This window comes from Ursus americanus, chromosome 35, assembly GCF_024610735.1.
Source record: "Ursus americanus isolate L20-20 chromosome 35, mUrsAme1.1.p, whole genome shotgun sequence".
Classification (NCBI taxonomy): Eukaryota; Metazoa; Chordata; class Mammalia; order Carnivora; family Ursidae; genus Ursus; species Ursus americanus.
Window position 1 is genome coordinate 18530277 of NC_142161.1, and position 16328 is coordinate 18546604.

General features: G+C 37.5%; 1 long non-coding RNA gene across 6 annotated transcripts in view; it reads left to right on the forward strand.

Moving 5' to 3' along the window:
- Positions 1 to 16328, forward strand: part of LOC123793671 (uncharacterized) — a 628690-nt gene that overhangs the window by 298240 nt on the left and 314122 nt on the right. For 5 of the 6 annotated variants that reach the window (XR_015723077.1, XR_015723075.1, XR_015723078.1 and 2 more), the window contains one exon: positions 191 to 257. This is a non-coding gene — a long non-coding RNA (uncharacterized LOC123793671). The remainder of the gene's footprint in view (positions 1 to 190; positions 258 to 16328) is intronic. The other variant, XR_015723079.1, reaches the window with a different exon arrangement.

Here is a 16328-nt window from a genome sequence, read left to right on the forward strand (position 1 = left end):
GAACATAGTTACGATGGCTGCTTTTAAAGTATTGGACTGATGATTTCAATATCTAGGTCATCTTGGGATTGTAATTGCTTGTTTGTCTTTTCCAATGAGAGTTGATCAAATTACTGTGTTATGCTTATAAGTTGAGTATCTTTTATTATAATATTTCAAATGTCACATCATGTGTTCTTTTGTCCTCCAGAAGATGTTGATTTCTACCTCCTCACCCCAACCATCTTAAATTTTGAGGTACTCAACCTACAACCTGGGTAAGTTTAGACCATTCATTTTATCTTCCTTTCTGTGGGTGGGATTTCTAATATCCGTTCAGTTTTCAAAGCCTTTACTCTGTTGCTTTGACTAAATTCTGTGTGTGCCACTCAGGGTTTATTTTAATAAGTGGATTATGTTTTGTATGATTCAGCTCTTATAACCTTTGCAGTGAACTGGGTTTGTATTGTGCATATAACACATGCATGCAGGGGTAGCCTAGAACTTGTGCTGGATCATAGAATTAGAGAATTCCCATCTCCATCTCTCTACTTTACAGGAACCCCCCACCCCTGCCCGCCGGGGACACACACACTCTTTGGCTTCTAGGATCCACTTTTCCTTGTTCTTGTCTCTGTGATCAATTTTCTCCTTTTATAAGGATATCGGTCCATATTGGATTAGGGACCACCCTAATGACCTCATTTTAACTTGATCATCTCTGAAAGGACACTATATCCAAATAAGGTCACATTTAAGTACTAGGGGTTAGGACCCCAACATATTTTTTGGAGGGACACAATTCAATCTGTAACAGGTGAAGGGGGCAGTGGGGGTGGAGTGGGGGCGGTGTAGTTCTAGGAAACTACTGTACTGGTGACTTTAAGTTTTGACTATCCTTTTCAGTCTACTTACTAATTTTCAGTGTTTTTAGGGAATTGCCTTTTTGTATTTTGTTCAGATGTTTTTACTATAGTTGGTTTACTTCCAACTGGTAGTTGTAACTTTAAAAAAATAAAGATCTTTTAGTTTTAGGGTTATACAAGTACTTCTTAGGTTCAAGGAGATGTGGCAACCAAAATGAGAACCGCAGTTGAAATGAATGGCAGGCTAAAAGTCTATTTGGAGGAGAATTTGGAGTCCAATATGCAAGATACTAGCTTGGAGTTGAGGGGAAATATATTCCAATCTCTGAGTCATTATGATTTAGAGCAACTCAGCTTCATACTCCAGTTCTCTTTCAGTGGTGCTACTCTTGATTGATTTCTTGGGGTGAGAATTTGGCAGTATGATTAAGACTAGAAAAATAAGTTGCATATTATTTCAGCGGTTGCTGTTTATGGTAAAGATCCCTTCAATTTATCATATACTCATTTACTGCTTTCTGGTGTTACAAAGGTATGTTAGAAATAGTTCCTGAGATTAAGGAGTCACAGTCTAGGAAGGGAGTGAGAAATGTGGGTAAATAATTGTTATATTGATATGCTAAGTGTTCTGAGGTAAATACAAAGGCACATAAGGTGGGGATGGGGTGGAATGGCTAGGCGAATAAGCCAAGAATGAACAAAATGATTTTACTGTGGGCATGGGGGTAGACATGGGGACTGGAGAAGAGCTGTTTTAGGCAAAAACAAACAGCATTTAAGTATCAAGGATGCTCTGTTACACATTCCTTGAATATTATCAAGCAGCATTATGTATTGGTGCCCTCAGATGTCAGTCTGTTTGGTGGCCAAGATGGAGACGAACAGGAGCTTAAGGAAAAAGCGTATTTCAGACAAAGGACTAAAGTACTTGCTATTTTTGAGATATTCTTTTAAGCACTGATCTGAGAAACATCACACAGGATAGAAATATAGAAAGACCTCAGGAGAATGAACTTTTATCCCCACCGGCACATTTCTATTTCTTTGGTTCATTACATTCAATAATTCAGAATGGTTCATTCACAGTTTGATCTGATCATAATCAGGGAGGGAAGGGGAAGTAATTTGTAAATGCCACCCAAATTTAGGTTGTGCCCTGAAGTCTTTTATTGGAAATCTTATTTTGTTTTAAAGTTAATTGGAGAACAGTTAATTGGACAAGGCAGTAGAGGAAGGATTAATTTAAGTTTCTATGAAAATTGGCACTCGGGACTTATATGAACCATATAGGGCCAAATCTGTATGGTTTGCTCTTGCCAGTTTTTATCTCACACAGCCATAGTGATACTTATCAGAAAGTGCGCCTGCTAACAGAACTGTCTGGGCTGTCCTTTTCTAACAGGCTCTCTTATACTGTTTGAACAACCACGGTTTCAGATAGCACACACTAAAATTGCACTGAATTGATCATGTCGCAATCATAGTCGAAAACAAAAAGGCTGTTCTGTATAGTATCAGAGCAACTCAGAGCCTCAGAAGGATGGAATAAGTAAATACCGATTTGAGTTGGGGTTCAGAGCCACTGTTACCCCATCTGTAGTCCACATGGCTACTAATCTCTAATTTCTTACTTAAAATGACACTGAAAGCAATTCTTAAGTATAGAACAAATTCCAGAGTCCTAGAATTATGACAAGTACCTAATCAGTGCTTCCATTTTTACCTCCCAGAGCTCCAGAGCATGCCCTGCATAATCAACAATTCAGAACCTCTTACCAAACCCTGCACAAAGTATACCTGCCTTTTCACACATCCCTGACTTTACCTAGTGTCCCTTCTGTTAGAAATGCACTCTCTGACTTTCCCAGCCACCCTGCCTGGAAAATCTTCTATTCATGCTTCATGACTGTTCAAACAAATATCACTTCCTCTCTAGTGCCTTTTTGGCTTTCGTAAGCAGGTTAGTTACTCCCCTCCCCCCTTGTAAATTTACAGCAGTTTAGTCATACTTCTAGCCTAATTAAATTGCCTTTCAGTTTACATAGTTACCTTTCTTTCACGCCTTCTTGGCTGTCAGCTCCTTTGGGAGCTTGTCTTTGTTTACTGTTGTAATAGAAGCTTAGTAAATATTGATAGGCAAATATTTCAACAAAATAATCTTTGAAAAAAATTAATAAACTAATATACTATACTTGGAAGGGAAAATGTACTAAATAGACCTCAGACGTAGTATTACTGTGCTGGATATTTGCCCCATCCAGATCTATTATTTACCTTTTTATATCCTGCGATGTGTCCAAGGAGGCTGAACTTTATAAATAGAGTTAATGTGGTCCCTTACCCTCTGGCTTTGGTTGAGTTTGGCCCGGAGGACCAAGGATAGGTGATCACAGAGTGAGAAAAGAGTGGATCTGCATATTTATTCCCCTAGCTTCCTTTTTGCTGTATCTTATTGGGTTGGCTAGGTCCCTCTACCAAAGGCCACAGCTCCACATGACAGCAGCCTACCCTGGGTTCTAGTTTCTGCTCCTTCCCTCTGTCCCTTTAGGCCTGTGGGTGGTAATGGTCTCATGATATGAGACCCTGGAAAATACAGCCTCTCTTAATTCCTTAGTCTTATCCACACCTTTGTAATTAGTCCCTTTGTTAAACTCCCTCTCCCCAATTGTCCAGTATCGGTGTGCCACTTAGGATAACCTTGAGATCAGATTTTTAAAAGGAGTGTTTCATGGAATAATTTTCCTCAGGTTATTACTGAATATGTGACAAAACATGTGTCTATTTTTATGAGTTTATGAAATATCGAGTTCAGTAAGTTTTATTTAGTATTATAATACATTTCAGAGCCCTAATAATCTAATATTGAGTGTGGAGTATAGCGTTTGGTGTTCCCTAAATATTTTACCACTGTAAAGTATGCTAAGGTTATCTTGTTATTTAGCATTGCCATTAACGCCTCACAAAACTAGGTGTGTTTGTTTGTTTGTTTATTTATTTATTTATTTATTTATTTATTTATTTATTTATTTATTTTGCAAAGTGAAGTTCCAAAAATGCTGCCTTAGCTTACCAAAGATAGATCATTGTGAAATGTCAACTTAAGCTCCTTATTATCATCAGTTTACCTATTTGTTGTAAAGAACATTTATTTTATTCTAGTAAAAATCTAGGACCTTAAATTACTATTTGGATACTGAAGTGAGTATCTGGTTTTGTCTTTAGCTCTAAAGAATGTCCTGAACTACTCTCTACTACATAACTCTAAGTGCCAGAGAAAATGATCACAAGTAAGAATTATAGGGATATAAATATAGTCTCTCATAAGTTATTCCTTTTTGAAAGCAAAATAAATTGAGAACTATAAACTCCTTGTTAGCAGATGTGAACTGAGAGACTCTGCTAATTTGTTTTACTGCCAAGCTCATAACTATATATATCAAGACTGACAATATTTGTAAGGGCATTTATTACTTAGATTTTCTCAGCAGGAATTAAAAATTCACCTTATAGTAAATTACCTCCTCTTGGATTGATAAATGTGTATTATAGAATAAATTATTAAACTTAGCTAGATCATAAATTACAGATTTTGATGAAGATGTCATTGTGTTTGGTAAACTGAGTGGCCATTAAGCCATTTAATTTAGAAACTTTAACATAATGGGAAGTAATAGTAAATCTTATATTCATCCAGCATTACTTAAATGAACTCCTAGTAGATTTGCTTCCAAGTCCAAACTTTTCAATTACTTGATAACTATTTTGAAATTGTAATGCTTGTATTACAGCACTTCTAATTTTTAACATTAGAGTTATAAAAGGAACACTGTTTTTGCAAGTATATTTGTCAGGTATAGTATAGCTAAAAGATGATAGATATGTATGGCAAAGAGAACAATCTTTCTAGAATTATACAATGTTTCTGATATAGGAATAATATGATAGAAGCAACGATTAAAAACATAATGGAAGAAAACTTTTCTCAGCCAAAAAGTAGTTAAATAAAACAATCTTCCATGTTGGAAATGCTTATTATATCTTATGCAAAATCTAAGTGATTGGTATTCAGTAATATTATAGCAAAATATTGGAGTTACAAGACTATGACGATATCTTTCAACTGTTAAGAAATCTGTACCAAGAAATGAGAATCAGGTTGTCCTCAGGCTTCTTAATAGTAAAGATGGACAGTGGACTTTTATACCCATTCAGGGGCTCAGAGAATAAATTACTTAGTACTTTCCTTAGAAATATTTTTTGAGGGGCACCTGGGTGACTCAGGTGGTTAAGTGTCTGCCTTTGGCTCAGGTCATGATCCCAGGGTCCTGGGATCGAGTCCCACATCAGGCTCTGAGCCTACTTCCCTCTCCCTCTGCCCTTACCCCTGTTTTCTCTCTCTCTCAAAAGAAAGAAAGAAAGAAAAAGAAAAAAACTGTACCAAGAAATGAGAATCGCTTTGTCCTCAGGCTTCTTAATAAAGATGGACAATGGAGTTTTATACCCATTCGGGAGTTCAGAAAAAAAAAAAAATTAGTACTTTCCTTAGAAATATTTTTTGAGAGGTGCCTGGGTGGCTCAGTCAGTTAAACATCTCCCTTAGGATCAGGTCATAATCCCAGTGGCTCAGGTTATGTTCTCATGGTCCTGGGATTGAGTACCTCATTGGGCTTCCTGCTTAGCAGGGAGTCTGCTTCTCCGTCTCCTTGTGCTTCCTCCCCATTGCTCATGCTCTGTCTCTCTCTCAAATAAATATGTTTTAAAGTTTATTTTTTGACTAAGCTTTTCATTCAAGTGAGAGATGTCTCAAAATTACAAATGAAGATGAGAGAGGTGATCTAAAATTTGTGTCTTAAAGTGCTGTGTTTTGCACATATTTGGTAATAGCTTTGTGGCCTAGATGAGCATTTCAGAAGATAGTTACTGCAGAACTTGGTGAATGACTCCATTACTTTTGAGTTGACTGTCAGTATTGACACACTGTATCACAAGGCTTGAATTGTGTCCTTGGAAATTACATGCCTAACTCTACAGAAAAAAGGAAAGTCTGAGGAGCTGAAATAGCCTGCTGTGTTCTGGTAAATCAAATTGGCAATAACCTCCCAATTGAGCTAAAATCAGTGCCTCAATTTTATCATGAGATTTATTGGGCATTAGTCAGAATTTGATCTATTAGAACATCTAATCTACTTTGGGTGTTAAACTAAGTGCGCCATCTCCTTTCAGATGCTATGTATTATGAAATAGAATCACTTTCAGACATATGTGGACAGTGTAGCAAAAACTGGGATATGGTGGTGTGGGCGACCTCCCGAAGGAACACGTTGTCTTGGACAGAAACACGAACTACTAAATCTCTAAAAGAAATAACTTCTCTCCTGAGAAATTCAGGTGTGAGTGAAAGGACTGGTGAGAAGTCTCAAGATGAAAATAAAACAGACAGCTGTACCAACTAGAAGAAATTAAAGCGCTTAGGTGGAAGCCAACTGAACTTGAAATAGTTTCCGAAGCTGAGATAAAAGACATTATAATAGAGGCTATAATAGGAGGAATGCGGTACGGTTTCACTGCCTTACAAGTACCTCAGGTAGAGGCCATAGACTAATTCATCTTCTCCCCCATGGCTGCCTTTAGAAAATCTCCCTAACCTAATCCTGGGTAAGGCTTGCTCTAATACCCCTATGCATGGTTCAAAGTAAGTGACTGAGAAAATGAATGAGGTAAATATGTTATTGGTTATAGCTGGATGAGGCAAATCTAGCAGTTATTACAAAGAGGCAATAGTGTTCACTTTTCAGTAGAGCAGAAAAATCACTTGGGGTGCTGACTGAATTTGTCTATTTTGAGATTTTGATTCAGAAGGTTTAGAGTAGAGGTATGTTAATTTGTATTTCTAATAAGTACGCTAGTTAATTCTTCTTCAAAATGTTTTAAAAACAGCAGGATGCCATAGTTTCTCTACTTATAAAATTAAGGCAATTACCTTAAATTTTTAAAAAATTAGGATAATTACCTTAAAATGTGGATATGATCCAATTAACCACTTATGTGAATCTCTTAGCACAAAACCTAGGATACTGTAAATAATGCTATAACAAAGTCGTATTCAGAATGGTGTAATACTTATGCTATAATTCTTAAAGTTTTCTAGACCTGGATATATAGCACAATTATGTAAATGTATTTATTGAAAATAGACTAGAAAAATAATTACAGATGACCCTTGAACACAGGTCTGAACTGCACAGGTCCACCTACACATGCCTCCCGCCCCTCCCCCTCAAAAAAAAAAAGCTTTATTGTTTTCATTTGGGAAAGGGCTCCACGGGCAGTTAAAAAAATCTGCCTAGCAGCTGTAGGAAAACTTAGGTGGAGAAGTCCTGACACCAGGGGGAGCCAGAGGGAGCCCCTCCATGGCTGCTGGTCTCTGGAGGCTCCTGGTTGTGCTTGAGGATCTCCTTTAGAAGAGATATTTGTTCAGCCTGACGTCTGGGTGTCAGCCAGCCTGGGAAGGTTAGTCAGGTGGTTGCCTTCTTCTTGACAAGTTTTACCTCCTCATCTAGGAAGTTGTTATCCAGGAAGTTAGAGATGGGGGTCTTTACAGGCAGAACCCAGGGTATGCAAATCAAAAAGGGCCTGGTTCAGGTTTTTCTCCAGGGCCGTTGTGGCTTCCACGATGTCCAGGGCTTTGCCCCATTCATCTTGGGATAGCTTCTGTAAGTCCTGGAGGGAGGGCATGGACACAGTCTTGTTTGCTTCTTAGAGATGCCCGGTACCCTCAGCTTCTCCTTGGCCAGCTCCTGGAAGAAGTGGCCTGTGTCCTCAAGAGCCACATCATTGCAGTTGAGATAGGAGCCAGAGAGGTAGGTGTAGGAGGCCTGTAGATGCCTTGTGACCAGGTGGTTGGTGGCCTCCACCTAGGTGGAATGATTCTAACCAATTTGGGAGCTCATGGTTGATTTGGCAATAAGGAGCTAAGCTGAAAAAGTGGTGCTGGCTGGTCCCAGAGGCAGAGGATGGCTGGAAGATGGTTCCCAGGGTTGTGACTAGAAAAAAGGGTGGAGGGTAGCTGGAGGAATGGGTATCCCTGGGTCTGTTGCACCCACACACAGTTGAAGAGACAGATCTGGGGGACTGCCAGGTACAGTACCTACACTTGGATTTTTTTTTTTTTTAACAATACAGTTAATGTATTTTGGCTTATAATTTTCTTCACATTGTTTCTCTAGCTTGCTTTATTGTAAAAATACAGTATATAATAAAACAATATAACATATAAAATAATCGACAATTATCAGTAAGGTTTCTTTCTGGTCAACAGTAAGGCTAGGAGTATTCAAGTTTTTGGGGAGTCAAAATTTATGTGCTTATTTTTGACTGCACAGGGATTGGCACCCCTAAACCCTGGATTGTTCAAGGGTCAACTGTAGTAATGTTAATAGTTGTCATTAGCCTTTAAAAATTTTTTTAATTCCAGTATAGTTAACATACAGTGTTATATTAGTTTCAGGTGTACAATATAGTAATTCAACAATTGTATACATCATTACTCAGTGCTCATCATGATAAGTGTACTCTTAATCCCCTCACCTATTTCACCCATCCCCCCACCAACCTCCCCTATGATACTTTATTTTAAACAAGTACTCTCAATTGAAGTTATTTTTTAGATTTTATTTGAGAGGGGAGTGTGGAGGGGAAGAAGAGGGAGAAGCAGACTGCTGAGCAGGGAGCCCATCGTGGGATTCCATCCCAGGACCCTGAGATCATGACCTGAGCCAAAGGCAGACACTCAGCCATTTGAGCCACCCAGGTGCCCCTAAGGTTATTTTTTAACAAGAACATTTTTTTTTTTATTTTGAAGTATATTTCAGAATACATGGTTCTAAAAGATATGTATAAAACATTCCATCCAAGAAGAATAGAATACACATTTTCTTCAAGTACACACAGAAGAAGTTCCTCTGGTTAAATCACATGAACACATAAAGAGACATAACAAATATTACACATTTAGGAAGACTAAAATCCTACCAAGTAAAATTTCCAGGCACAATGTACAAAACTAAAGATCAACAATAAAACAAAGCTGGAAAATCTACAATGTAAATATTAAGTATTTAATATGTAAATATTAAACAGGCTACTCCACAAGCAATAGCCCAAATTAGAAATCAAACGGCAAATCAAAATGTCTCAAAACAAAAGAAAAAACAATATTCCAAAACCTATGGGATGCAGCAAAAGCAGATGTTAGAGTGAATTTTGTGATATAAATGCTTGTATTCAGTTGTTTATTTGAACTTTTTTCCTTAACATTACAGCAAAAGAAGAAACTTAGCTGAAATTTAGTAGAGGAAGGAAATAACCGAAAAATCAGAAATCGAGACCAGAATAAACAAGAACATAACATTGGAAGTAATTACCTGTTTTTCCAAAAATAAAGTTGGCAATGTTTTAACTACATTAAGAAAAAAAAAGATTCAAAAGCAAAATGACAAATGGGAGAGAAAACAATACAACAGATAAGCCAGAAATCCATAGTGCGATAAGATTACTATAAACAATTGTATACTAACAAATCAGATAATTTAGGAGGAAAAAAAAAAAAAAGATAATCCCTAACACGTTACCAATATTGACTCATGGATCTTGAATCCAAGAAGTAGGAAATCTTCTTAGACCAATAATAAGAATGAAAGTTGAATTAGGAATCAAAAATTTCCCAGTACAGGAAAGCCCAAGACCACATGGTTTCATTGGTGAATTCTACCATTTAAAAAAAGAAATGACCGTCTTTATCAAAATCTTACAAATAATGGAATAGAGGGAACACATTCAAAATTACTCCATGAGGCCAGTCCTTGTACAGTTTTTATACTGCTCTGCCTCCCAGAGATGCTCTCTGAGAGGAGTGAATTATCTCTCACTCACTGTGTGCCCCAGGTGTCCTTTGATTGCTGTTTCCACACTGTCTGCCCCAGGGTTGTTTACCTGTCTTCTCTCCAGCAGCAGGGCACTGCCCTTAGGCTCTATCCCAGCCAAGCCCACTGACCTTTAAAACACCAGGCTTTAAGCCCTGCTAGTTGCAAGAATTCATGAAATTCATCCTCTTGTTTTCCAAGCAAACTGGCTTTGGGGAAACATCCTCCTTGTGCATTCCCAGGTGCTTTTGTCTCTGTTGCTCTGTCTCTTTTTGTCTCTCTGTCTCTCTCTCCCCCTCTCCCCCTCCTCCATGACCATGGTTCCCTCTCCTCTGCAGTACCCATGATCAGTTTCTCCCCTAAACTATGTCTCCGCAATTCCTACCTTCCTTGATGTGGCCTCTTCTCTCCCTTTAGTTGTGGAGTTTGTGATGCTGGTCTTCGGGTCTATTTCTAAGGTATTTAAGGATGATTTGATAGTTATCTATCTTGTGTTTGTGGGAGGAGACAAGCCTAGGGTCCTATTCTGCCACCATCTTGTTATTCCTTCATTAGCCTTTTTGATCTTTCTTTCGCTCCCACCTTTTCTCTGTATTGTGAATATAGAACATCATTTTTTAACTTTCATAACAAAATTTAAACTTAAAAAAATAAAGGTAGGCATTAACTATATTCTTCATAGTATATATTCTTCATATATAGGTCCCTATCTATCATCTTCATGATCTTAAGTAATTGTGAATAAAGTTGATTGCTGTATTTCTAACTTAAAGAATATTTCTGGGTCTTGCAAACTTATGTTTTATTTTTAAGCACTCTGTAGGCTATAAAATGAGGAGTACAAGAATTCACAGTAGTGAACACTTTGAACACAATGAAATCTGAATTAAAAAAAAAAAAATCCCCCTTGGAGAAGGAAATGAAAAGACCTCCACCTTTCAAAAAAGATTAACCATGAGAAGCTGCATAAAGGGGGCCCATTCCTCATGGGAAAAAATGTGTGCTATATTGTTTGTATCATTTGTATCTCTTGCTACCATGAGAGATGCAGGTACTTTGAAGGGGGTGGGTGGTAAATTATCCAAGACTTTGAAAGTAATAAAAGGAATCATGGTCTGGAAAAAAAAAAAAAAAAAAAAAAAAAAGATGTTCTAGACATGATTCACAGATTTATTGTAGTCATTTTGGAAGCATTGAAACAGACCAAATGTGTGGAGAAATTATTTCTGATTGCATACTGAAATTTTAAAGGCACTCAGATGGCTAAGGTTTGTGTTCCATGTAGAAACTGACTTTGAATGCTAGGTTTGGGAATTGGTTAGGAAAATGAGGAGATTCACATTTTGAGCAAGCTTGAATGGCAGAAAGGCAGGAGAGACTTATAAACTGAAGGGGAAAATCTAAGATTAAAGTGAGCATTGGCCTGGGTAGCACAGTGAAATAGAGATGGAATGGAAAAAGATCTGTCTGAGAATACAAAGGGCTCACAAAACATTCATTACAATTTAGATAAAGCCTAAGTGGTTATTTTCTAAAACTAAATCTCATGGCCAGGTGTAGAGCATTGAAGCCAAGAGGCAGGCATAGGTATTTAATGGGGGAAAAAAATCACTAAAGACCTTAGTTCTGTTTTCTATTCTGATTTGTTCACTGAGAACCTTGGAAATCACATAGTCTGACTAATGTGGTCAGTGGTAGTCTATCTATAAATCTTAGAGTTATTCAGTATGGATATACATAAGGCTTTATGTTGGTTTCATGTCAATTCATGTCCTGCTTGTTCCAGAGACCAAAGGTTGCCTTCTAAATTTGATGGCAGCAGTGATGGTAGGCTATTACAAACAAACGAGTGCACTGAAGTTCCAAATCTTTACCTTTTCCCAATAGAACCCTAGAAAAGGAGAGTTCAAATGGAAGTTAGAAGTTATCATCCCATTCACTGAAGAAGTGTCTCCGTACCATTTCCAAAAGATGGTCAATCTGACTTCTGCTTGAATTAAGATATATTATGTCTATGTTATCAACTCTTTTACCATTTTAGTAATTCTGTCAAAAATGAAAGCAAGGTTAATTGGGCATGAATTAGTCTTAGAGAATTTAATAGACTTCTAGAATTTTTTAGGAGGGATACTAATATACTTAATAGATCATAATTTTTAAAATCTACTTTTTCTATTAAATACTAAGCTTCTTCATAGCTCTTGATTCTGTGATTTAGCAGTGACTAAGCAATGGCAACTCTGACGACAAATCCTTTCTATCTCCAGTTGCAACTCTAGGTGTGCCCTACTCTGATCCCTCTGTTAAATTGCTGCCAGAATAGTTTTTCTTAAAACTCTTCCTAGATGTCTCCTGCTAACTTTCATTCAGTGATTCCTCATTGGCTTCAAAATAAAAATCAGCTCCTTGCCATGGCATGTAATGATATCCCATAATCTGGATATTTCTGTGTCTGGCTATTTTAGTTATCTATTGCTTTAAGAATGTTACAATAACAACCCCAAAATCCAGTGACTTAAAACAACAAATATGTATTCTCTACTAGTCTGCAGGTCAGTGGGGGTGTTTTGCTGATCTTGCACAGGCTTAGTTTACCTCACCTAGATCTCATGCATCTGTGGTTTAGCTGGCAGGCGCTCAGTGGGTGGCTCTTGGCTGGTGTGATGGACTGGATCAGGCCATGAGTTGGCTTTTCCAGAAGGCTAGGCAGAGCTTGTTTTTTGACTGTTGAGCGAAATTCCAGAAGAGGGAGTAGAAATTCACAGGCCTTTTGAGGCCTAGGGTTGGTCCCGGCTGCTACTTCTGTTGGCTTACATTGGCCAAGGTAAGTCGTGAAGGTAGCCCAGATACAAGAGGTAGAGAAATAGACTTTCAATGGAAGGAACAACATGAACATAGCAAAGTGTGCAGATGTTGGGAAGGACAAAAACTGGAGTTTTTGCCTCTAGTTCACTACACTTACCTACCTCTCCATCTTCAATACTTGCTAAGCCCCAACTTAATTGTTATGCCCAACAGTAGTGACCTTCACATCGTTCTCTAAAAATGGTATGTCATTGCTTCCTTTGTCACACCCAATTTTCCCTTTGCCTGGAATTAACTTCTGAACTTGACTGACTTCTATACTTCAACAAAAATAATAACGATGATAAAGTATTAAGTACCCCCTATATATCGGGCATCATTCTAAGTTCTTTACATATAGTAACTCGTTCAATTCCCATTTTGAGATAAGTCCTATTTTTTGAATTTTACAGATAAGAAAACTGAGGTACAGCAAGGTTCTGTAACTTATCCAAAGACCCAACTAGTTTGTATGGTGAAGTCCGAATTTGAACCCAGAATATCTGAGTTCAGCCACCACTATCCGCCACTGCCAGCAGCTGATGCTGATGGTGAGTGCCCTCTTCTTATGGAAGCCTCCCTTCTCCCTCCTGATAAGCATAGGTGTTACTTCTGTTTTACATATATTCCTTTGTGAGTCCTAGCTCAGTTCTAGTGATGACAATCAGTAGTCAGTTTTATTACTCTAAATGACTGCCATAATTAGGCCACATAAATACAGATTTCATTCAGTGGTAACTGTCTCGTTTCCTTGCTTATGTTTCATAACTCTATTGGCCTGTGATTGTTTTCTTGGGAAATACACTGTTCCCAATTTTCACTGAAATCTATTGTATAAGAAAACAACTTATCTGGAAAGTATAACCCTCTTTTATGTTAATAAAGAGAAATATATCCCAACAAATCAGATCTTTCTTTTGTCAGGCTAGTGTGACATTTATTGGCAGTGTGGTTCCTCAGTCCCAAGACCACTTTAATCTGAAACTAATGAGATGAATGAGCTGATCAGAAATATAGCATTTGGGGCGCCTGGGTGGCACAGCGGTTAAGCGTCTGCCTTCGGCTCAGGGCGTGATCCCGGCGTTACGGGATCGAGCCCCACATCAGGCTCCTCCGCTAGGAGCCTGCTTCTTCCTCTCCCTCTCTCGCTGGCTGTCTCTATCTCTGTCGAATAAATAAATAAAATCTTTTAAAAAAAAAAAGAAATATAGCACTTGCTCAGGGGGCAATTAGAGTATAGTTGCCTGATTCAGGTACAGCTCAGTAGAATGGTTGAGAATTGGTGTCCATAAATCTATTGCAGAAAAGTGATATAATCAATGGGCAGATGGCTAGTTCTCAAGCTTTTGATGCCCACTGGACAGTCACTTCTGGAATCCTTTTAGCACTCAGTTAGGAATATCTATCAATTTCAACTATAAGACAAGCTATTCTCTTGAACAAAATGTTCTACCTTAGAAATGATATGTAATATTCAGTGGCATGGTAGCAGGTCAAGCTCTAAAACAATTGATACGAACCAAAATACATAAATAAAACTGCTCCACTCTTAATCGTTAGTAGCACTTTAGTCATGTCACTTTGACCATCCTTTACCAATGACAACATTTCCGTATAGCACAAATTGGTCTATAATGAGCCACAGAGAACACTCCATCACCGCATCTGAAGCACTTTAGCAAATATTTAACATTTTTACATGAAATGAATTATTTAAATGGACAATTTTTTCTCAATAAATAGGCAGAAATTTTTAGGGTAATTCTATTTTTTTTAATGCTTCCAGTAAGAGTTCAGGATAAATAATCTTATAAATCTTATAAACAGGAAAACCACAGTAAGTGAACCATCCTCAAGGTATCTTTACTAATCTTTCTTCTTAAGCTTTAACAAAGATGTAAATAATTTATTTTTTCTTAACAAAAGGACAGAAAAGGTTAAGATAAAAATGTTCACAAAAAGATCCAGATCTCCACTTTATTTCTGCCACAGAGTAGAGCATTACAAAACTCCCACACCCGCACAAATTGTGTGTATCCCAGCCACCTTTTCCACTGTTGAACAGTCACTGAATAATTGGGAATGTATGGACTTGCTCTTTCAGTGTAGACTTGCCCTCAAATTGATTTTTAAATTGCTTTAAAAGATCTGGTGGTATTTTGAAGGTGTCAAGATTTGGATTAAAATGAGGTATAAGTTGTCTTCAAATTCTTTGTCCAACAGAACCAATGAATAGGGTAATAAACAAATGGGGTGCAGCAAGAATTTTGAGTTCATTAGCCATGTTCATGAATTGCTAAAAGACTGTACATTTCCACAGAGCAACTGGCTGCTGCAAGAAGTAAGAGAACACTGAGAACCAAGACCTTTTCCCAGCCTTATACTCTCAGGAAACATGTAGATAACCCAGTTGAAATGATGATTAATTTATTATGTGAATCAAATGCACTCAACAGGATTCTTCCATTTTGCAGTATTTTTGATACCTCCAAATATCAAACTTCTAAGAAGATCCCATTTTCAGAAGATATTTTCCCCCTGAGAGAGGTACACAGAAATGAAATGGTTAATTATTTGGGTTGTCTACTACACCTGTTCAGTTATAGAAGAATGCATCTTCAGACTATTGCGTTTAATGATATTTTTATCAATCTAAGATTAACCTATTGATGGTAACAAAGGCCATTTTTGAATTTACCTTCTGGTCTGTTGACTTACTGTTTGTAGTCCTTTGTTACCATCTCTGTCTGAGAGTGGGACGGACCAGGAATATAATGTGGTGGGCCATTTCTCTGATTATTAGTAGCCCTGCTGTGTCTGGATGAAAATCCATTCCACTGTTGCCAACTCTGTATTAAATGCTTAATCTTCACCAGGCATCATGCTAGGTGATATATATCAGTTCTGTATAGTCCTTAAAAAGATTACTGCAAAATAGGTACCGGTATACTTTTTTTTTTTTTCCCCTAGAAAAACAACTGAATGTTATGAAGTATATATAATATTCTCTATGCTCATATCTAGTAAGTAGCAAATCCAAGTCCGATTAATTTTAAAGTTCTTACTTTTCCCAGTATGGCACATAGTGTCTTTGAGTGTAATTAGACTTGACTGTACCACGGAATTGACTATACCCTCGAATTTAGTCATTGGAATTAAATTGGACTGTGAAGGAGGGCAAAAGGCAAAGATCCTTTGGAATCAAATGACTGGATTAAATCTCAGAACCTTATTTGACCTCACTGAACCTCAATTTTCTAGCGGAAATATAATAACTTTACAGGGCTGTTGAAGTAATTAGAGGTAAAAATTTATAGCACTCAATAGATTTGGTTTGATATGACAGAGAAATTTGGAAATGTTGAATAGTTCAAAAGTTTCTTGGGGGTTTTCTTTGCTTCTGTTTTTCTTCCCATAAATTGTTTAACCATATATATATATGTTGAGCTCCTATATACTGGTACTTTTCTAGGTATGGGGAACATATGGATGAATAAGAAACCTTGAAGTTTTTGCTCCACAGGGTGTGAGTGCCCTGAGGAAACTTGGTCTTTTGGAGGCTTGAGTTGCAAATATTTATAATGTAATATAGAAAATACATGGGTTTTATGTAAACCTAGAGAGTATGCATATAACCCAGTGTGGTCAAGGAAAGCTTACTAGATTAAGTTATGCTTGAGCTGAATCTTGAAGAACTAACATTCCTAGAAGTGAGCCA